Source organism: Canis lupus, chromosome 10 (genome assembly GCF_048164855.1).
Source record: "Canis lupus baileyi chromosome 10, mCanLup2.hap1, whole genome shotgun sequence".
Taxonomy (NCBI): Eukaryota; Metazoa; Chordata; class Mammalia; order Carnivora; family Canidae; genus Canis; species Canis lupus.
In genome coordinates, this window is record NC_132847.1 from 34,216,036 (window position 1) to 34,240,543 (window position 24,508).

At 34.5% G+C, this 24,508-nt stretch overlaps 1 long non-coding RNA gene and 1 pseudogene across 1 annotated transcript in view; both read right to left on the bottom strand.

Annotated features, from left to right (window-relative positions):
* Window positions 1–24,508, bottom strand: part of LOC140640909 (uncharacterized) — a 100,573-nt gene that overhangs the window by 60,274 nt on the left and 15,791 nt on the right. The gene's annotated exons all lie outside the window — the stretch shown is intronic.
* LOC140640908 (large ribosomal subunit protein uL4 pseudogene) lies at window positions 15,586–16,865 on the bottom strand (annotated as a pseudogene).

The following is a 24,508-nucleotide window of genomic DNA, read 5'->3' on the forward strand; positions in this document are numbered from 1 at the left end:
TGGCTTCTTCACTCCCTTTACTGATCTGTTCAAATGTCCTCTTATTAAAGAATGCTGCCTTCATCATCCTAAAGAAAAAAAGAAGAAGAAAGAAAGAAAGAAAGAAAGAAAGAAAGAAAGAAAGAAAGAAAGAAAGAAAGAAAGAAAGAAAGAAAAGGAAAAGGCCCACTTCTCCCCAGGATTCGTTTTGCTTCATAATTTGGTTTATTCTTTTTTACTTCTTCAGAGAATTTGTTATTGTATTTCATATTATGCATTCACTTGTCTGTCTGAATTCTTTATCTTTCTGCACTAAAATGCAAACGCTGTTAAGACAGGACCACTTTTTTAAGGACCACTTTTTTTAAAGTTTTTACTGTTATAATTCTAGCAACTAAAATTGGCAGATCAATATTTGTTTTTTAAATAGTAAATTAATAGGAACACCTATTAATTTGAGTATCTGCCTTTAGCTCAGGAGAGAGTCCTGGGATTAAGCCCCACATCAGGATCCCTGCTCAGTGAGGAGTCTGCTTGTCCCTAGCCTCTGCCCCTATCCTGCTCATGCTCTCTCTCTCAAATAAATGAATAAAATATTTTTAAAAATAAAAGAATAAATAGCAAATTAATAAATTAATGGATGGTGGATGGATAGGTAAATAAATGAGTAAATACGAAAGCTGAAGGAAAACACCAAATTTCTGTTTTGCCCAACTGTATTATAAGAACAGATATTATTCATATAGAGAATACAAAAGAAGAATCACAGTTTTGGGAAAAGGATGAAAAGTTTATTTCCATACATGTTAAATGTAATAATCTTTCAGGACATCAAATTGTAAGTTGGCAATAGAAAACAAGAGTCTCAGAGAAGCCCTCTTCATAGGGGTGAAGTGTAGGCTTTACTGCACATTTACAGAATGTAGATGTGGTGATTGAAGGCATTACTACGGATGGTTCTTCTAAAGAAAGTGTCTTAGTCTATGCAGGCTGCTATAGCAAAACTACTGTAGATTGGGTAGCTTATTAACAACAGATATTTATTTTCACATTTCTGGAAGCTGGATGAAGGCACGAGAAAATTTAGTGTTCAGTGAGGACCCACTGTCACATACAGTTTTTCATCTGTGTCCTCATGGAGGGGAAAGAATGAGATAATGCTCTAGAGTCTTTTTTTATGAGGGCAATAATCTCATTCATGAGGGTTCAACCCTCATAAACCAATCACCTCCCAAAGGCCACAAATATCACCATACTGGGGATTATGTTTCAACATATGAATTTTAGGGAGACACACAAACATTTGGTCTACTTCAGGAGGAAAATAAGTGTTAAGAGAAGAAGAGCTAGCATGCAATATGGAGAAGAAAAAATGTTTAAATTATGGTAGAATATTAAGAGCCAGAAATAAAAGAATGAGTAGAAAAAAGGGCCTTTAAGATAGAAGTTAAACCATGAAAAGCTACATGAATTAATCAAAACTCAAATAACAAATAATAGCATTTTGAACACAAGGATCCTTATTCCACACCTTATATTCTTTTCATAACTAGACAGTTGCTTCTCTAGTCAAACTATAACCACAGTGATAATTAATAAAGTAATATAATGAAACAAGGAGCAAGAATTGGCATAGCTTATGACTTAGAAAGGTATTTTTCATAGAATAGAAAGAGTATAATGGAACATTAATGCTTGAGTCATTAGCTTTCCAAGAAGTCTACTTCAAATTATTCAGTGGGCAAAAATAAAAGATAAAGTGACCAGAAAGCAAAATGAAGTAATTGGATATTGGGCAGGAGGTACCAGGAAAGATTCAGACAGATGGAAGGGGACCTAAAATGGTAAAAATATATTCTGGATGGGTGAACCATTATCCAAAAAGGTTAACTGAAATAGTAGATCATTTCTATGTATAAAATTAGGTCCTATATCCAGAGTTCAAAAGGCTTAGTTTAACTTCATGTGCCTCCAATGCCAGGCAATTAGATGAAACCAAAATCAATTTGCTGAGAGCTGGGCTTTGATTCAAAAACCCACAAGTTCTGGCTTGGCAATTGTAACTGCATTCACTCTGTTACTAGGAAAATCAGGAATAACAAAAAGTGGTGCGAGATGCTTCCAAGGTTCTGTCTCTTACAATTGCTTTACAAAAACAAACAGCTCTCATTCATTTGTTGTTGTTACTGTTTTTTGTGCAGTCAGCTTTGCCTTCTTAAGCTTAGGGAACTCTTTTTTTCTCTTGAGAAGCCAAAACAAATGTTCCTGAAAGGTGCTATTTTAGTATAGTTTTTTTTTTTTTCCCCCTGTTTCATGTCATAATGGTCTATTTTGTCATGATTTCTCTTTTCTTATTGTGCCTTTTGACTTTTGGTATTCTGGGGATTTTAAGAAAGAACAAAATGTAAAGTATAAAACGATGTTACCAAGACTAAAAAATTACTGAGGATAATACTGTCACATTTCACAAATAGTTTATTTCTTGGTAAGCTTTTAAGGTTGGTGTGATTTTTGTCAGCTTCAGTTCAAAACTTCAGCTTGAAGAGGTGGAAAAAATGTCTATAGTTGTATAGTTCTTGATCATACTCTTTTAAATAAAACTCTTAGTCCTAAAGCCATTGGCACTTAGTACATAATACTAAAAGTGATTCTAACACCAATTACAATGTGTGTGCAGGAATGAGTTTCCCCACCGATCAATGCTCAAACACCAACTAGGTATAATTCAACTGACTTCTAATACTATTCACCGTGAAATAGCAACAGATTCCACAGTTCAAGGGCTCAGTCTCACAAGACTGCCCTCCACTTCAGTTGTCCAGTACTTCTGACTGCCTGGCTGTAAATCAGAGGTTCCCATAATCCCTTTCTCTGCTTTAATTAATTTGCTAGAGCAGCTCACAGAACTCAGGAAATCCATTTATTCACTAGATTATTGGTTTATTACAAGAGCTATTAAAAGATAAAAATCAAGAGCCAGGTGAGGAGATAAATAAGGTGAGGTGCTAAACAAAGGAGCTTCTGTCCTCTGGAGCCTGGGGCTCTGCATAGTGGCACATGGAAGCATTCTGGTTCACCAGCCTGAAGCTCTCCAAACCTAAATATAACTGAGGAAGTCAGATCTGTGTAGGGCAAGGCATGGGGAAAGGGCATAGTTTCCTCATCCTCTCTATGCAGGCCAGTTCTTCCTGCATCTCTAAGTGTTCACCAATCCCAACGCTCTCTGAACCCCATCTTCTTGGGTTTCTATGGAGGCTTCATTATATAAGCATGATTGATCAAATCAACCTCCAGCCCTTCTCTCCTCCCCAGAGTTAAGGAGTGTGATCCAAAAGTTACCTCATTTACATAAGAAAAGACATATTTATCACTCTCTCATTTAGGAAATTCCACGTGTTTTAGAAGTTGGAACTAGAAACTGGAGGAAGACCAAATATATATGAGAAATACATTTTGGTCAATGAATCATTAAATACATAGTTCTTATAAGTCACAGATGCCAAATAATTTGTATTGCTTTGTGTAGTAATTAAGGTCACAACATAGATTTGGGATTTAGGTAGACCTGAATGAGCAGCTCATACCCACCACATACAAGCTAAATTCCCTTGGAACTCTAACTTCAAGCTTTCTCATTTGTAAAATGGAGATAACATCGTATATCCTAGAATCCTCAAGATTAATAACACTATGTCAAATGCTTAGCACAGTACATGCTACATAGTGCTTATTATTTTTAAAAATTGTGCTCCAGCATACTATTCATGCTTATGATTCCAAATAACCGCTCATACTTATATTTCACTGCAATGCCTTGTTTGTTTTTTAAAGCCTTCGAAGTATTGCTTTTATATGCAAGGACATGGAAATTTGCATTAAGATGAGAGTCAGTGGGGCATAAGGTTTTCACTGAGAGATGGAGGTCACAGGTTTTTCTTTTAGCACAGATTTAGGGGACATGGCTTTAAGCCAGAAAAGACTCCACTGATTCCTCTCTGCTTTGAGTTTCAAGAAAGTAGGACTGTAATACAGAAGCATGTGCGCCACAGGGTTGGTTTGGCAGGCAAGCCCTTTGCTATTTCTGAAGCATATATGTTTCTTTCTGTTTCTAACATGCTAGAGGCTTTTCTCATTGCCAAAATTTCTCCTTTGTGAAACTCCATAGGAAACTGATGTAGTCCATGTTCAAAAGACATTCAATACAAAGCTATGAAGCTGCTATTGACTTCACATCTCCACTGGATGAAAAAAAAAGTTACAGGATGTCAGGCTAATCTTAAAAAGTGATGCTTATGCTATTACAAAGATCAAAAAATTCAGGTTTTAAAATATCCCTCTGAAAATGGTAGGTCTGTGAAAGAATAGAGATGCCATTGACAAAAGGCTACTAGTTCTTTCCTGTTTTTCGAATCCCTTTACACATTTCCTGAAGCATAACATCATGCTGTTATAAGACCTTCTCGTTGGGTGTGGATTTCACTTAGTGGTTTCCCATCAACCATCTCATTGCCAAGAAATAAGAGAAGATGGGCTTACACTCTTTCATTAGAAACAACAACAACAAATAATAAACAACTAGAAACACTTTCATTTTTACTGTCCTACTTATGGAAGCCTTGAAAGCAGTGTAAACTCTAGGAAGTTTACACTATTATTATTATTATTATTATTATTATTATTATTAGAGTGTTCCTGTGAAGAAATTTTAGCAATCATGAACCTAAGAAAGCAACATGTAAAAATTTATGAGTTATTCACTGTGGTCTTTTTCCTTCAATTAAGAGCACACTGTGTAGAAGTATTTTGTATTAGTTAAGATACAAAAAGCGGCTACCATAAAAACAGCACCAGAATGTTGAGCTTTAAGTGAGACTGAAGATTATTTCTTTCTCATAAAGGAGTTTGTGGGTGAGTAGGCTACAGCGGCTAAGGGGCTTGAATATTTCAGATCATTTAGGGACTGATAGTTTTTCTATATTTCTCTTCTTCCATTGTTCAGGGTGTTGGATGTGTCTGTGGGGTTAAAGCTGGAAGCCTCCAGCATTGGTTCCCATAACATAAGGTGGAGGAAAAAAAAAGGGAAAACATATAAGTACATAAAGCTCTGAGGTCATTCCCATCCCCTTCACAAGCACCCTACTAGCCCTAACTTATTCACTATTGTCAACAAGATGCAGTAAAGTGTGAAAAATGGTCTCTAGGGAACAACTAAATCTTGATCAGGAAACAGGGAGGGAATGTTACATTACCTAAAGGGCGGGGGGGGGGGGGGCAATGGATAAGTAGATATTAAGGATATTTGACAAAATTTGGTGTGAGTCTGAGTATTTTCCCTAGGAAATTTAATTGCAGGAATATTCCTAAAGGAATATCTCCCAGGAATATTTAGTTATGGAATATCAAGTTGTAGAGTCTGGAATGTTTAAAGAGACAAACTAATATTAGCGGGTTGACAGACCATTTGGGCTTGCTATACTTCCTACCAAGTTTTCTCTTAAACACACAGAAGGAAAAGGGTTTAGTGTAATTAAAGAAAAATGAAGGACACATGTAAATTTCATCCTGAATTTAAGCAAATGGCATTGTTGATGGAGATGAATTTAAAAGTATATTCTTGAACCACATATCTCATGCAACTACAGCCTTATAAAGCAGAACAGACATCCAAAAATAAAACAGGAAAAAATTATAATACCAGTAGTATTCCACATTCAACCACAATCTTAACAAGCCAGAATAGTTGCCAACAAGAAAGTAGGAAAAAATGACAATACATCTGACTTTACCAAATTGTGAGAACTAAAAGCTAAAATTTAGAAGAGAAGAGAAAATAAGCAACTTTCCCTCAAGTGCACAGAAGTTATCATTTTATTCTATGAGTGCTAGAAGTTCTGTCTCCAACCTTTGTCAACAGCTCTTTTCTCACTGGCATTGGGAGACTGCCGATATACATCACTGCAGGAAGTAGGCATATGCAGTGCTTCCTTACTTCCTGAAATGCAAACATATGGCAGGGAAAGCACCATAAAATATACTGAGACTAAGCTTAGCATGCTGCGAGCAGGGCACTCACAAACTGTAATGTTGAAAAGACGACTTCAAACTGCATCTGACTCTCTAGCTCAATCAAAAAATCCAAAAACATAGAAAATTAGACCTAACTTCAGGCCAGTAAAATACTTCAAATACCTCTAAACACAATTTACAAATTTTGACTTGCGAGTAAGGAGTTTATACATCAATCTGACCATCATATTGAAATCTGAAAGGAGGAAGTTATCACGTGGTGGTAACTGAACCTGAACTACATCAGGACTGAACTAATTCTTTGAACTCAAAAATGAAAACAAAAACAATAGCAGACCTATGAGCAGAAACTAGAAAAATGGATACAATGCCTTGATGATTCTGAAGATAATTATATCTTTCAAAACTTTCTCTCTATACATGACTAAAAAGGATAGAACATCTTGAAATAAAAGTAGAGATGCAATGGGAGCTGGCAGTTCAGAGGGAGGAAAGGAAGAAAGAAAAATCAAGAGAAAAGAAAAATTTAAGACACAAGACAAACATCAAAAACTTCTTTGGAAATAATAAATTTTGAGGTAAATAAAATGACTGTTTAGAAAACAATAATTTCACTCACAATGAATAGGAAAGTTAAAAATAAGAAGAAAATAATAGATGAATGATTAAATAGGGATAGACATTGTAAGAAGATGATAGAAATCCTAAGAATTATATGTTTTCAGTGGAAGAAACCATGAATAATATAAACAAAGCCAATAATCACAAATAATAACCACTACCATGTATGAATCATTTGTCATTTGCATCTACCGTTATCTCATTTAATCCTCAGGAAACTTCTATAATATATATTCTTACATCTACTTAACAACTGTTGAGAAGAAGGTTGCAGGAAATTTTAAATAACTTGCCAGAGAGTTAGAAGCAGATGCTGCAAATCCAGCTGATTCACTTCTAGAGGTGATGTACTATATATTTACTATCAGAGAGCTGGAAAAAAAATAGGAGTTCTAAGTTTGAAAGGGTTTTTGGTGCTTTATAGGAGAAAAATTTTCAAAAGCACTTCCCTCTTTATACCCTGAGGAGGAAAAATGTTTGAGTTTCAATAAGTTAAAAAACAACAAAAACAAACCTGGAATTACTTATAAAGAAAAAAGTGGTTTTGCTACTGCCACTACTAATTATTATTATTAATTAGATAAAAAGAGATTAGATTTAAAATTCTATTTATTGACTTAGACCATAAGAAGACACTGGAATTTTGAGGGGGAAAGTTTAGGATCTAAGTGATCCATACTTGACAGGCTGTCATTTGCACATAAAGACCTCAGAGAAAAATGCTCAATTTCACAAGAACTCTGGAAATACCCTTTTCTATGTAAGAAGATTATTTAAAGAACTAATCTAACAAAACAAATGTCAATCAAAATAAAGCATTGGGAAAGCTGTTATGATAAAGTAGGATTAAAAATTTTTAAAGCAATGTCTACAACCAACATGGAGCGCAAAACTACAACCCCAAGATCAATAGTTGCATGTTTGGCAGACTGAGCCAGGCTGGTGCCCCTGATAGGGTAGGCTTAAAGAACAATCATGGATTGAGAACATGAATTAATATGAATCACCTCTTTAAAGGAGAGTGACATGGAGTTGACCTGCTTTGGCTTTTAGGCCTGTTTCTAGTTCTCCCTGATTCCTGTTTTCACAGTTTTCTCTTGTTCTATGATGGTAGTACAGTAACCCTCATAGTAAGACTTCAGTAAATATGTTTGATAGAGTATAATGTATTGCATTTCCATGAATACAGGTTTCTCAAATAACCGTGTGAATTTCCTCCCTCCTTTGAATGTGGGTAGGGAAAACTCAGATTCTCCCACACAGGCATCATTTACTAAGTCATCAATCAAGATGCCTTGATTCAGATGGGGAATTTTCCGTGCTGTTTGATATCTACCAGGGCCCTTGAAATCAACGGATGAAACTTCTGAAAAACCCCTTTCTTGAAACAATTATCATTGGCTGGATTTGGTATTCTCCATTAGTCCTTGCTGAGAATGCTCATCCAGTGTGACATCAGATGTAGGTTATTGTTTGGTGAGGCATGGCAATTGCTGGGAGGAAACTGAAATGGATTGAACAATGTATATACAGGGGTAAAAGTGTGTGTGACTAAAACCATGCTCCTTGGTATTAAGTATGCCACTGACAGCCACTGTAAGGACAATAATGTTCTTCTGATTCTGCAGCCATATTGATCTCTATGTTTCTATCATTTACTAAAATGCAGAAGACATCATGATTATTCGGATAGTTGTGGATGTTTGGCATTGGATATAGGTGAAAGAACATCACAACAAACAGTACAAAAGATTGACAATGAGCACTTAAATTAAATGTTAACATAACTCTATAATTAGGTGTAAATGCTATAATATATATGGGTTTTAACTGAATGGAAAATCATTTTGAAAGACTTCACATATTAAAATACTGGAGTACAAATTAATATTTTTTTTGTCTAGGTCTATAATTAAACATTATGTTAACTTAGAAATAAGGGAAGTGCTAGCAGAACAAAGGAGGCTCAGTACCTTACCTTGAAAGTGATAACCTTACATTGTCTTTATTCATTCGAGTTATATAGACATGTTTATATTTGATGTATTGAAAACCAGCTATAATTTTCAAAATAACATTTATAATGTCCACACTACCTGCAGAGAAACACAATAAAACAAGACATAGTTTCTGTAAAGAATGTCAAAAGACATAAAACATAAAAAAATAGAATAAAATGAGAAAGCAGATTGCCAAACAACTGTTAAATATTAAACAATAAATACACATGATTTGATGATGTTAAACTTTACCTCAGCCTCATATTCCTGGAAAATATCTACAGTTGAGAAATCCTCCACCACATTAATGTTCTAGAAAATAGTTTACAGCAAAAAAACTATTTTTTCCCATATGACTTAGATGACACTCATGTATATAGCCCCTTGTTTATCTATGACAAGGCAAGGCACAGATGCTTCAAATTCCCATTCTTTGTCTCATAAATGATTAGCTGAACTATTTGTCCCCCTGAAACTAGCAGACACAGAGATAAATATTTTCTAGTTGACTGAGACTCCCTGATTATAAAACAATCTCAGCTGTAAAATCACCCCACATATAACTTTTCTACTCCTCCTTATGAATGTCTAAGGCAAAAACCATCCTCTGAGATACTCTAATCTTCAGACCTGGTGTTCTATTCTTATTCTAGGAATCTGAATGAAATTAATTTCCCTAGCTGTTTGTTTTTCTTTTTGACTGGTGCCACAAAGTGCATGGGACTTCCCATTTCCTTGTATGCCCCTTTTTTCTCTACTCAAGTACTGAGGCACCTGGAGCCCCTTGTGATCCACATATGGAGAATCCCACAGTAAGTTCAGCTCTGACCCCCATATTCCAGACTTTTGCCCATGGCAACATGGTAAGGATTTAATTTTAATTATTTTGTTCAATGCTTTTTTGGGTTAGTTTTGTTGCCAATTCTTATTTAACCTGGTTACTAAGGGAAACTCCAATCGTTTTTCTACCTCCTTCAAAATCCTTGTAAATTATATATTTCACCACTGTAGCATCAACTGAGTTCACTACCTCCATTTGGCAGAATTTTACTCAGGATTATGTCTCTCAACACCAAAAGACTCCTCCTTTACTTCCAGCAAACTCATGCCCTCTCTTCCCTCAAAACTCCTCACATATACTATCCCCAGCCCTTTTCTCACTATTTGTCCTTATTCTAGTTTCCCTTGTTTGCTTTCAGCTCTATTCCTCTTCATTACCTTTCTCTGTCTCCATTAAATCCCTCTACTTTTCAATATTGCATCCTAACTCATCTTATGGCTTTTTCCTACTTGTGATGACTAATGACCTGAGCACCTATCTGAACATCTTAAACCTTGATCTCACTCAGATTGCATGATATTGTCAAAGACTTCCCAGAACCCTGTAAGAATAGAAAATAAATTAATAATCATTTCAGCCTGGTCCTTGGGACATATTTTCCCAGGCTCCATGATTTATATTCACTTGTACAGCTGCTAGTGGGCTCAGGAGATAGACTCTCAAAGAAATTAGAACATGCCTAAAGCATGGCTGAAACCACAGGGGAGAATGAAAATTTATTGGATAAAGATGCAAGATTGCAGACAACAAAGAGATAAATCCAACTCAGTTATAAATCTAGATTAGAATGTATCTGAGCTACTGTAAGTTTGCTCTCAATAACTGAATCACTTCCACCATTGACAATTTCATTAAGAGCTTACAACAAAAGTTAGAGACATTACACACACACACACACACACACACACACACACAAACACAAAAGATAAACTGGTAGAATGTTTCTGTCTCTGAAATGAATATACTAGCTCAACACCATGAGGACTCTATTACAGAAGAACTGAATAATACATTGCAAATTTGTGCCTTTATCTGCAACTTAAATATTCAGAAGGAAACAAACCAGAGAAATCTCCCTACAAAATGCCTTTAGGTAGGGACACACTTGTAGATGTTGTTAAAAAAAGAGAGATGGGGGAGGATGTCATAGGACTTGGCCTTAAAATGCAAAAAGAAATAAAGAGTCCCCAAATCTACCTCCCCAATGATCTTCCTTTGGGCAACCATCCTCCTTGTTCCTACAACTAATTCTCAATAGGCAAGGGGAAATAATCATCCTCATAAATGGATACCTGTTCACCTTCCTAGTGGACACAAGGGCAACACATTACTCTTGTTTTCCTATAACACTCTCTTGGAATAGGCAAACTGTATCCGTGGTGGGACTTGATAGTCAATCTACCTTCCAATTTGACTTTATCTAAAGATTCCTTTGTCTCACAAGGACATCTCATTATTGGATAGGTTTCTGCTTAACCTTATTATCCCAGTAAAACTTCTGGGAAAACATATACTTTCAAATTGGAATATCTGTATTCGTCACTTTCCTCAATGTCTCTAATTCCACACCTACACACCTTCACCCTTTAATGACTTTCACTGCCCATAAAATAACTCTTGCTCATGAGAAAGCTCCTTCAACCCATTAGGGGAAACAAATGAGGTTAATGACAGCTGCAAGGGTATCCTTTGAAAAGAAGCCTGAGCTACTAACCTATTGCAAGCTTTACCTAAGGAATTAGCAATTACCTCCAAAGCTAAAGGTAACTCTGGCTGACAAATGTACTAGGATGACCACTTCCCAAAAAAACCCTTCTTCAATCACCAGTATGCGTTCATTTACTTAACCTTTCTTAGAGTCTTAGAGTCAAGAACCTCTGCTTAAGGAGTTTAAGAGATAACTGCTGTTACCATCTGAGACTGAAAAACGTAACTGGAAATAGACTGGACAGCTGGGATTTTTTGTTTTGTTTTGTTTTCCCATTCAGATAATCTTTGGATACTCAATTGACCCCTGATCTTTCCTTGGACCCTCACCTAAAATATAGTATGCAGTCTATGTAACGTTACATATCATAATATAGAAATTCTTAAAGCTAATCTTTTACAAATATTGGTTAAGTTTCAGGTATCATTTTAAGATGGTAATCTCAATTATCTCATCTATCAGATACTTAACCATGCTAAAAATGTAAAGTTGGGGTATGGACAAGAGCCAGCTTTTATATGAATTTAGATTTAGAATTAAAGCTATAAGCTATTTGTGTCTGTCTGTATGTTTATATATGTATATGTATAAATGTAATATATGTGTAGTATTATCCTCTTTCCATTGATATTATCAAATTAAATTATAAAATCTCTTAATGGAGATCTATTCTGACTAGCTTAAAAATAAAATAAGCACTTAATATTCAGTTTAATATGCTTTTTAAAAAAATACTTATTTGTTTAAGAGAGAGAGTGCACAGTGTGGGTAGTTGGGGGTCAAGGGAGAAGGACGTCCAACTGAGTGCAGAGCCATTACAGGGCTTAATCTAAAGACCCTGAGATTGTGATTTGAGCCAAAATCACAAGTCAGACACTTAAGCAACTGAGCTACCCAGGCACCCAATAAAGTGAATATTCTTAAGATTTTCAGAAATTAAGGAAATTTAACTAATATTTTTAATGTATAAAGAAAGTAATCTCATAGAAACCAACAGAATGTTTTAAGAATTTACTTCACACAATTTTAGGTATGCCTTTGGCCAACAAGACTCATATTTTTTTAACAAAAACAGCTATGTCTTCTAGGTTACCAATGTTAAATGCTGTATAGGCATACATTTTTATGCTAGTTGGACATGTCTCCAAACAAAAATAAGTGCATCTAAACAAGTTTATTAATAAAACAATCTAGGATTACTCATACTAAATGTTTAAGATGATGCAAACATAAATTTGTATTCAATCAAATTGAATCATTCATCTGACAAATTTTAATTCAATAGTAATTAAGTTTTGTAGTATGTAACCTTGAAGATAGTTCCAAAATCTTTGAGTAACTTAAAATCTTAGACCTATGCTACATTAAGTTAATTAATGAGTGGTTGTTAGATTGTTTCCAGAAAGATAAAATACTGAAGCATACTTTTTCCCTTATTTTTATGTTACAAAAAGTCTGTGTATTGCTGTTAAAATTGTGTGAGTAGGATCTCTGCCAGTCTGCTACAAAATTCTGATATAAAAAAGTTCATAATTATAAACTTTTATCTGGGAAATAGAAGTAACTGTGGTTAAAAGTAATAATCATAGGGACCCCTGGGTAGCTCAGAGGTTGAACCTCTGCTTTTGGCTCAGGGCACGATCCTGAGTCCTGGGATCCAGTCCCGCATGGGACATCCTGCATGGAGCCTGCTTCTCCCTCTGCCTGTGCTTCTGCCTCTCTCTCTCTCTCTTTCTCTCTCTCTCTGTGTGTGTGTGTGTGTGTGTGTGTGTCTCATGAATAAATGAATAAAATCTTCTTTAAAAACCTCATAATCATAAATGACAAAGATATTCTGGTAGAAGCAATGGTGGTAGAGAGGAACAATTTTGTATGTCAGGTATACAAGATGTGTTTTTGTCAAGGAAAAAGAGAACAGTTTTGTTCTAAAGTAAAATGACTATTTTTTCAGGATGAGAAAACAGTAAATGTATGACAAGACCTAAAAGATATATAAACTTTTAGGGATCCCTGGGTGGCGCAGCGGTTTGGCGCCTGCCTTTGGCCCAGGGCGCGATCCTGGAGACCCGGGATCGAATCCCACGTCGGGCTCCCGGTGCATGGAGCCTGCTTCTCCCTCTGCCTGTGTCTCTGCCTCTCTCTCTCTCTGTCTCTGTGACTATCATAAATAAATAAAAATTAAAAAAAAAAAAAAAAAACTTTTAGAAGTTTCCTGGTAAGTAAATTTCATTTGTCCTGGTCAAAGCTGGCTGAAGTTTGTTGTATTTATTAAGATTGTCTGAAAAGAGCTTTAGTTTAAAAATTATACTGATGCAAAATTAAGGTTTTGTTTTCTCTTTATAAAAATGATCAAATTTTTTTAGATTATTGGTCTTCTCTTAACGAGAGGTTAAAAAAGTTTTTTCTTTACCTTTTGAAAAATCTGCCTAAAAGGGAAACATATTGTGTCATATCAGAATAATGAACTGTGCTTTAATGTAGACGTTATCAATTCCTTGATTATTTAAGAGAGCAAAGTCTTCTCATTTTTGAAAAATATGCTTCTTCATAATCATGTTACTTTCTTATTTTTTAAATATTTTATCATCATATTAGTTGAATAGGTAGCTGAGTATTGTTACTCACTAAGCCATGATCCTTTTAAGTAAGTGCTCAAACTTCCTAATAACTTTTGACACTTCCCTGTCCCAATGGGTTGTATTTTGCACCTAAAACTGTCTGTGAGATCTCTCAAGGCCTTCAATCTCTTACCTTGTAAAAAAAATAATAATTGCTAAAAAATAATTGTATTTCCTATGTTGTGAGTTGCATAGGAAGTATTGTCAAATCAGAGGAAATGCTTAGCCCTCCCTATGTTTAATCTATATGGGTAAAATATCATGCATGTAAAAATTCCAGAAATTATATGTTGTATCCATGGTGTTTCTACTTACGAAAGTCTTGATGTTGCTTTGCCTGATTTTTTTTTTTAAGATTTTATTTATTTATGAGAAATACAGAGAGGGGGAGTGAGAGAGAGGCAGAGACACAGGCAGAGGGAGAAGCAGGCTCCAAGCAGGGAGCCTGACATGGGACTGGATCCCGGTCTCCAGGATTAGGCCCTGGGCTGAAGGCGGCACTAAACCGTTGAGCCACCTGGGCTTTGCCTGATTTTATACAAAAATATAGTATATTCAGAAATAGTTTCAGTTATCCTTTAAAATATTAACTTGGTTGCAATTTTATTTCTTTAATTTGAATCCAGTATGTTCCAGGCCAATGGTTTTCAATTAGGGATTCACATCACTTACCTATGAAGTTTTATTGACATATAGTTATTTAGGACCCTCTCCAGACACTGAATCTCTTTACTTAATACTCTTGATATATTCTAACTATAAATGTTTGCAATATTCCTGACATATTATTACTCATCTAATAGATGTTATATCTGAAGATTGTTTTCTCTGTAAAGATTATGTTAATCCATTTCAATAAGATAGATGTAAACACTGTTCTTTGAAAATAGGCCTCATCATGATGTTTATAGTTATTTTGTATAAACTTCTTTGCATTGACTATTCTGTTTTGCATGCTATAGTAAAGACCAAACTTCCTTGCCAGCTGAATTATATGTGTAATGAACTTGCATCAGATCTTTCACTTTTGAAAATTAGTAGTAATAAGTTGAACACAGTAATTTTAAATTTTTTGTCATTTACAAATAGATTTTTGTTTACTCTCATGCTTCCCTGAAAGTGCTTGCTACTCTGCCAAAGAGACTCATGGCAAAGGGCTACACCAGGTACTCTTGGCCTCTCTCCCTTATTGGCATAGCCTTAAAGTCATTCTTGCCTGTTTAAATGCGGTGTGATTTTTGCTTTGACAAGACCTAAGATTAATTATGGAGGCAAAGTTTATAAAGCCCTGTTGAGAAAATTGTCATGTATTCCTATGTACCGGAGTTCTAGCTTCATAGATGAGCAAGGAAGGTTTTTCTTGACAGGCTCAGGAAATTTAGGATTTTGGGGGGCCTTGAAAACAGAGAAATTCACCCAGAGAAATTCACTGCAGGTGACATATAGATAGTTCTAGGATTAGCTGCCTAGCCTCAAGAGATTTTAAAAGTCCAATCTGAGATTTCTGATGAAAATTTATAGCAAAGCAAACATAAAAAGGCCTATGTGGTAAATCACCATGCTTGCTTCACCTATATAAGTAATTAGACCAAAACCAATTAAATTAGTTTTATTTTATGATCAAGATAAATATTTCTTTGAGATAATCTTTGATGAAAAGGAGGGGAATCTATAGAGAGAAACATTTTTTCTTTTTTTTTTTTTTCTTTTCTCACTGTCTTTGATCAGGTCTTTATTTAAAATTAACTGTCCAGAATGATTGAGTTTTATGGAATAAACAAATACAAGTTTTTAGGCAGCGAGCTTCTTCTCTTACGTGGTAGGTTTCTTTTCTGCAGGTTTCTTGTCAGCTGCTGGTTTCTTGGTAGCTGCAGCCTTTTTTCCTACCACAGGGTTTCTTCAGCTTTTTCACACCAACAGCTTTCTTTCCTTTCTTCCCTACCATGGGCTTCTTGCCTGGAACCCCCTTCTCCTCTGATTTGGCTTCTAAGGCTGCTGCCGACTTATCCATCCGGAGTTTGTGATTCTTGGCCTGGCGAAGAATGGTGTTCCGGCGCATGGTCTTTGCATACGGGTTTAGCTTCAACATGATTCCAAGGTTCTTCAGTGGATTCTTCTTCAGGACTCTACGATGAATCTTCTTGCGTGGTGCTTGGAGGGCTCTTTGGATCTCTGGGCTTTTCAAGATTCTGCTGAGGTCTGTATTGAGCATCTTATGCATGGGAAGGTTGTAGTTACTCTTGAGGGAGGCAGCCTTATGCCAAGTGCCATACAGATCATCTAACTTGCAGAAAGCACTTTCAGTCCAAATGCGGAAACGTCCCACATGCCCACCAGGAGCAAGTTTCAGAATGTTCAGTTTGCTTACATTAAGTAAAGTAATTCCAGGGATGTTTCTGAAGGCCTTGATGATACCGTTGTCTTCATTGTAGATGATGCAGGGTCCCCTGCACTGGATGCGAGAGGGTTTCTCATTTTGCCCTTGCCAGCTCTCATTCGCTGAGAGGCATAGACCTTTTTGATATCATTCCAGGCTTTAAGTTTCTTAAGAAGCAAAACCGCCTCCTCGGTCTTCTTGTAGCCTTCAACTTTATCTTCAACCACCAAAGGAAGTTCAGGAACTTCCCCAATACGATGACCTTTAGACATGACCAGTGCTGGTAAGGTTTAGGCAGCCAGGGCAGAGCAGATGGCCTATCGCTTTTGTGTTGTGTTCACTTTGCGGTGCCAACGGCGCCAGGTTTTGGTTGGTGCAAACATGCGGCCTTCACGACACATATTTCCAAAAGCACACCCTGGCCAGAACGGTGAGGCCCATCACCTCGAACTCTGGGAATTCCAGCCACGGCTCTGCCAGTACCCCAAGACTCAGCACTGGTTTGATGACCTGATAATTCACTGACAGCATATGGCTGTCTGTTGTTTTTGTGCAAGTTGGTGTGAACAAAGTTCACGATATCGGGTCGAAAGGGAGCCTTAAACACAGCAGGCAAGGTAACATTTTTGCCCGATGATTCCCCCTTTTCGGAGTACACAGATATCAACGGACGAGCTCACGCCATCGCGGGGAGGGGAGAGGGCCACTGAGAAATATTTTTTCAATAAAAAATCTGTAACATATCCTTTTAGACTATCAGATAGATTCTGATCCTGTTTGTTATCTTTGTGCTATTTCACACTTCTCTATAAATTTCAGGTAACTGATGGATATGCAAATCAGAGAAGTGGGGACTTTCTCTCCCACTGTGGAAAACCCAGTTGTTGTTTTTATGTACCGGTTAATAAATTTAATCTATATATTTATTATGAGAACACATTATGTTCTATTTTCAGCAAATTTCAATCAAACAAATCATACAATATTATCAATTATAGACACCGCATTATACATTCAATCCTCAGAACTTATTCATTTTATAACTGAAAAGTTGTACTCTTTTACTAGCCTCTGCCTACTTCCCCAACCCCACAGTCCCTGGAAACCACTATTCTACTTTCTCTATAAGGTCAACTTTTTTTTTTTTGTTTTCATTTTAGGTTACACATGTAAGAGATACTGCATTTATCTTTCTCTGTCTTGTTCATTTTACTTAGTATAATGCCCTCCAGATTTATCCACATGGCAGATGATAGGATTTCCTTCTTTTTAAAGATGTGAACAAAAGTTGTTTCCAAAGCTTGGCTATTGGGATCCCTGGGTGGTGCAGTGGTTTGGCGCCTGCCTTTGGCCCAGGGCGCGATCCTGGAGACTCGGGATCGAATCCCACGTCGCGCTCCTGGTGCTTGGAGCCTGCTTCTCCCTCTGCCTGTGTCTCTGCCTCTGTCTGTGTGTGTGTGTGTGTGTGTGTGACTATCATAAATAAAAAAATAAAAAATAAAAAATATTCAAAGCTTGGCTATTGTCAATAATCCTGCAAAGAACATGGTATTGCAAATATCAGTTCAAAATCCTGATTTCAACTTCTTTGGATACAGACCCAAAACTGGAATTGCTAGATCATATGGCAGTTCTATTTTTAATTTATTGAGAAATGTACATATTGTTTTTCATAGTAATTATAGCAGTTTACATTCCCACAAATGTGTACAGGGTTCCTTTCATTCTATATTCTTATAAACATTTGCTATCTCTTGTCTTTTCGACAATAGCCATTTTAATAAGTGTTAGGTAATATCTCATTGTGGTTTTGATTTGCATTTCCCTAATAAGAACAGATATTGAACACCTTTTCATGTACCCATTGGCCATCAGTATGTTTTCTTTGTTTGGAAAGCTGTCTATTCAGATCCCTTATTCATTTTTTATTGTTTTTTTTTTTTTTCTATTGAGTTATACGATTCTTTGTATAATTTGGGCATTAACTCCTTGTTGGCTATGTGGTTTGCCAGTATTTTCTCACATTCCATCAAAATGATAGTTTCGATGGTTGATGGTTTTCTTTGCTGTGTAGAAGTTTTTTAGTTTTAGTCCACTTGTTTATTTTTGCTTTTTTTGACATTGTATTTTGTGTCAAATCAAAGATCAATATCAACATAAAGGAGTTTATCTCCTATGTTTGTTTTCAGTAGTTTTATGGTTTCAGGTCCTATATTTAGGTTTTAAATCATTTTTAGTTATTTTTTTGTGTATGGTGTAAAATAGGAATCCAATTTTATTCTTTTGCAAGTGGATAGCAGTTTTCCCAACTTCCCAGTTTTACTTGTATAGTCTTGACTCCTCTGTTTAAAACTAATTGATGATATATAGATAGGTTTATTTCTGGGTTCTCTACTCTGTTCTATTGATCTATGTGTCTGTGCCATTACCACACCATTTAGATTACTATAGCTTTATAGAATAGTTTGAAATCAGCAACTGTGTTGCCTCCAATTTTGTTCTTCTCTTTCAAGATTGTTTGGCTATTTGGGGTCTTTTGTGGTCTTACATATATTTTAGTATTTTTTGTTCTATTTCTATGAAAAGTGCCATTGGAATTTTGATAGGGATTCCTTGAGTTTAAAGATTGTTTTGTGTATTATGAACATTTTAACAAAATTAACTATTCCAATCCATGAACATAGTATGTCTTTCCATTTATTTGTATCCTCTTCAATTTATTTTACCAATGACCCATAGTTTGCAGTATGGAGATCTTTCATCTCTTTGGTTAAATTTTATCCAAAGTATTTTATCATTTTGATGCTATTTTAAGAGAGATTGTTTTATTAATTGTTTTATATATTTTATCATTAGTGTGAAGAAACACATCTGATTTCTGATACTTATTTTGTATCCTGCAACTTTACTGAATTTTTTTGCTTACATTAAACTTTTTTTTTTTGCATGTGGCATCTTTATAGTTTTCTATATATAAGATCATGTCATCTGAAAACGGAAACCTTACTTTTCCTTTCTTATTTGAAAGCTTCTAGTACTATGTTGAATGAAAGTGCTGACAGCGGGCATCCTTGATCATTCCTGAACATAAGGAAAAACTTTTGGCTTTTTAATGTCAAGTATGATATTAGATGTGGGCTTCTCATACATGGCCTTTATTGTGTTGGAGTCTGTTCATTCTTTATGAAGTTTGTTGAGAGGTTTTTTTGTTGTTGTTTTGTTTTTTTTTTTACTATAAAGAAGGTTGCATTTTGTCAAATGCTTCTTCTGCATTTATTTAGATGATGGCATGATTTTGATCCTTCATTTTGTTAATGTGGTATAGCACCTTTGTTGATTTGCAGATGTTGAACTATAGTTGCCTCTATGAAATAAGTCCCACTTGATTATGATCCTCTTAATACACTGTTGAATTTGGTTTGATGATGCTTGTTGAGAGATTTGTCATTTTTATAGATCAGGAATATTGCCCTATAATATTCTTTTTGTATGTCCTTGTATGGTTTGGCATCAGAGTAGTGCTGCCCTTGAAAAATGTGTTTAGAATTCATCTCTCCTAAAAAAAAAAAAAAAAATTCATCTCTCCTAAAAAAAAAAAAAAAAAAGAATTCATCTCTCCTCTTTAATTTTTGGAAGAGTTTGAGAAGGATTGGTATTAATTCTTCTTTAAATACTTGGTAGAAAAAATAAATAAATAAATAAATACTTGGTAGGATTCACCGGTGAAGCCATTTGGTCCTGCACTTTTGTTTGTTGGGAGCGTTTTGATAATTAATTCAATGTCTTTATCAGTAATTGTTCTGTCAGATTTATTATCTATAGTGTTTGTACTACAGACCTAGCTAGACACAGAAACATTTCTTGTTAACTAAGATTTCCTTTGATTACAAAAACAATCTTAATCATAAATGCACCTAAACTATATAATGTGTCTACTCCTCTCTTTAAATATGTAAGGTGAAATCACCCTACTAGGCTGATCTTCAAATCTGGATGCTCTTCCTAATGCATGAATTCCTAATGATGAATAAAATCAGTTCTCTACTTGTTTAGCTTGTGTCTTTAATGGAGTTAATTCTACCATCCAAGACAAACGGTTTCAGATTATGAGATTGCTTTTAATCTAACCATATGATATTGTCATCATGTCATTAATCATTCACTATTTAGTATATTACTTGAAGGATTTTTGTAAATGCCTTTTGTCAAGATGAGGTAGCCTCACTTATTGTGAGTTTTCCACAGCTTTTAACCATGAATAGTGTTGAATATTGTTCATTGATTTTTGTTTGCATTCATTGAGATGATCATGTTCATTTGCAAATGTTAAAGCAAGCTTGAAATATGAGAATAATAACCTCATTCATATGAAACAAAATCTTTTTAGATATTTGCATTAATATTTATGAGGAATATTGATCTTTGGATATGTTTGCTTGTAATGCTTTTGTTAGGTTTTGGTATAAGGATAATGCTGATCTCAAAAACAAGTTGGAAGTATTCCCTCCTTTTTAATTTTTTTTAAATTTTAGTCACTTTAGTATCATTTATTTTTTAAATGTTTGATATAATTACCAGTATAGTCATCTTATCCTTGAATTTCCTTTCTGTGGGAAAACATTTAATTACAAACTACTAAAATATTTAACAGGAATAAGTTTATCCATGTTTCTCTTATTTCAAAAGTGATTTGTATCTTCATGGAATTTACCTCCTCTAACTTGTGATTGTCAAAAAATTAATTGGCACAAAGTTGTTGTAATATTACCCTAAAATGCACTTAGCATATGCAAGATTGTAGATAATATTCCTCTTTGAATTCCCAATTTTGTAATTTTTGTATTTGTGTTCTCTCTTCCTCTCTCTCTCCCTCGCACTCTTTCACTCATTCTATTAAATGCTTATTTTTTCATTAACTTTTAAAATAGTAGTTTCAGGGGGTTCCTGGGTAGCTCAGTCATTTGGGAATATGCCTTCCGCTTGGGTCATGATTCCAAAGTCCTGGATCCAGAGCCAGGAGCCCCACACTAGGCTCCCTGCTCAGTGAGGAGTCTGCTTCTCCCTCGCCCTAATGCCTCTTCCCTCTGCTCATGTTCTCTCTCTCTCTCACTTCCTCTCTATCTGCTCTCTATTTCAAATGAATAAATAAAATCTTTAAAAATAAATAAAATAGTAGTTTGGGTTTCATTGATTTTTGCAATTAACTTTAATTTCTTCCTTCTACTTACTTTATTCTTTTTGATAGCTTCTTAAAGTAGAAGCTCACATAATAAAGTTAGCCTCTCTCTTTTAATGTAAACACTGACAATTTCTAAGCACTGGTTTAGCTACATTTGTAAATTATTACCTTGTGTTTTTACTGTCAATTACTTTAAAATATTTTTAATTTTTCATTTTGATTTCTTCAACCTGTTATTTTTCTAAAGTGTGCTGTTTAATTTCTAAAAGCTATTTGCTACTGATTTCTGATTTAATTACACTGTGGTCAGATAAAATGCTGATGTGATTTGTCTCTGAATAAAATACAATGTTTTATGGTCTGTGTTGGTCAAAATCTCAGTAATTTGAAAAATTCGCATTCTGTAGTTTTTGCTAATTGTGCAACTTTTCTTTTAATCCAGTTGTGTCTTTATGTTGGTAGTACACTTCTTATTGGCAGAATATATTTGCATTTTGTTTCTCTAATCAGCCTGATAATAGCTGGTTTTAAATTATATTATACTGGCCATTTTTAATGTAATGATATGCTTGATTTTTAGGTCCACTGTCTAGCTATCTGTTTTCTACTTATTTCACTTGTTCTTTATTTCTTCCTTCTTGATTTCTACCTCTTTTTTTGGAAAAAAAAAAAGTATATTTTTAGATTATATTCCTCTGTATTTTTATCTTTCTAGCTCTAGTCATGGTTTTAGTTTATTTTACAAATGTACTTATTTATTTCATTGCTGCCACTGAGATTACAATATCCATTCTGAATTTATCACATATCTCTTACATTAATATTATGTAATTTTATATATAGGGTAAGAATCATATAGTAATATACAACACATATATCAGAGTCAAAATCTAATAAACAAATTACTTCAGTTCAGAAAATAATATATTCATGACAAAATGATGGGTAAGTACTAAATCGTAATGAGAAACAAAGAGAGGAAGACATAAAAGGTGAACATCATTAATGTGCTAAAAGAAAAAAAGTTTTTAAAAAGGCATTTTTATCCTCTAATTTAATAGTTATGGGTAGCGTAAAATTCAGAATGAGTAAAATTTTCTTGCTTCTGTACATGCCTAGTAATTCTTACTGTATGACTGATGTTATGGATGCTATTGTTAAAATTATATTCCTATCTGCCTTTCAACAGTTTTAAGTTTGTCCTGCTTGAAAAATAATTTACTGGTGATTGCCAATACTTGTTTTTAAGGTTTCTTAGAAATCTTAGTTTAGTTCTATCTATAAGAAAGATTACAGTACCTCTACTTTTGAGATCTTGCCTTTCTAGGGCTTAACTAAATACACATGTTGTTCAGTAGGATTTCCTCACTCTGTATGGTCAGAAATCCAAAGTGTTACTTGTATCTGATCCCAGAACCTCTATCCTGAACATGTTTAGTCAATCATTGTGCAGAAATTCCAAGGAGACTTATTTGTATACTCATGGAGTTTCCTTTCTGTGTGTTTCTCATTTCTGCTAAGTTGCACATTTCTGCTAAGTTTCTATTTCAGTTATCCTAAACTCTGATCAGTTTTCTCTGCTCAAATAATACATATGCTCTTTGTCTGGGCTCCACTTCTCTGTGTTTTTTTAAATGCCTTAAAGAGAAAGTTGGAATGAATGAAGAGCTCACTTTGTGTGTTTCCTTTCTTTCAAGAACCAGGGATCCATGCTATGTATTGTGAAATAGTTGATTCATATATATATTTTGCAGTTAACAATTGTTTACAAAAAGTGAATAGGTCTGAAATATATTATTCTCTGATGACCAGGAAGACCCCTGATAAAATAGTTTTTCAACTAGGCTGAAATAGTTTAGGACAAAAATGATTATAAATACAGAGTAATCTATTCAATCTTCCTGGAACAATTTATTCAGTACACCAAAGAAAACGGAAAACCACTTTCTAGAAATTAAAAATTCAAAATATTCTCTGATGAGATGAAGAAAATCCAAAATAATTGCCAAGACTTCAAATAAAAACATTCTTGATAGAAATTTAAAAATTCTAAGATGTGAATTATGTATCAAACTTAGAAAGAAACTATTTCAAATATAATATTTTTTTCAAATGTAATGATTTAGAAGTAAAATTACATATCAGCTGTTTGTGAGGTGACAAAAACTCAAGATGGGCATCTGGGTAACTCAGTAGGTTAAATGTCGCCTTTGGTTCAGGTCATGATCCAGGAGTCCCTGCTCCTTGGGGAACCTGCTTCTCCCTGTCCCTCTGCCTGCCACTCCCCCTACTTGTACTCTCTCTGTTAAATAAATAAATAAATAAATAAATAAATAAATAAATCTTTTTAAAATCCATGCAAACCAATGTCAGTGAGAAGTTAGCTATTTAACAAAATTCAAATTTTAAAAATCCTTTTTATGATTTTTTTCCCCATGCTCCTCTCCAAATTTTCATTAGATATATTTCTCCTTTGGGAAGCAGAATTATAATGACATAGAGTTACACATACATCTCTATAAGCCAAAACTCATCATTTTATTTCTGGAGTACATGTTTATAACCATAATTTTGGCTTTAAAAATTAACCTATGAATATATTCTGGAAGATTTTATTTTATTTACCAGAGTACAAGTTCTATGAATTTTGCAATAGTACAATGGGTAGACATGGGGAATAAGAAGTGGTGAAATAATGTTTGGAGATGGATATGTTGACATATTTATTGGGAAAGTGTCTAAAATAACAGATCATGACACAGGTGATAACTATATATTATGTATAGTTATACATATATATATAAAGAGCTATATATATATATATATAGGTACATGTATATCTACACATATATAACTACAGAAAGTATCAGTGATAAAATTTTTTAAGTTTCATAGGAGTAAATAAACTTTGCTTATGATCAAGAAATAAGAAACTAAATATGTAAAAATAATTATATAATTATGTTACTTACAGTTATAATTACATATAATTATAATTATATTATTTAGTTATGGAGATAACCAGTAACATTAAAGGCAGATATTCAAATCCTTATTTCCACCACTACCCCAGAATCTACTCTCCAGAAATGACATCTTATCTAAAGAAAATCCCCAACTTCGTGAATACCACAATGAATAAAAATAAATCCATGCAG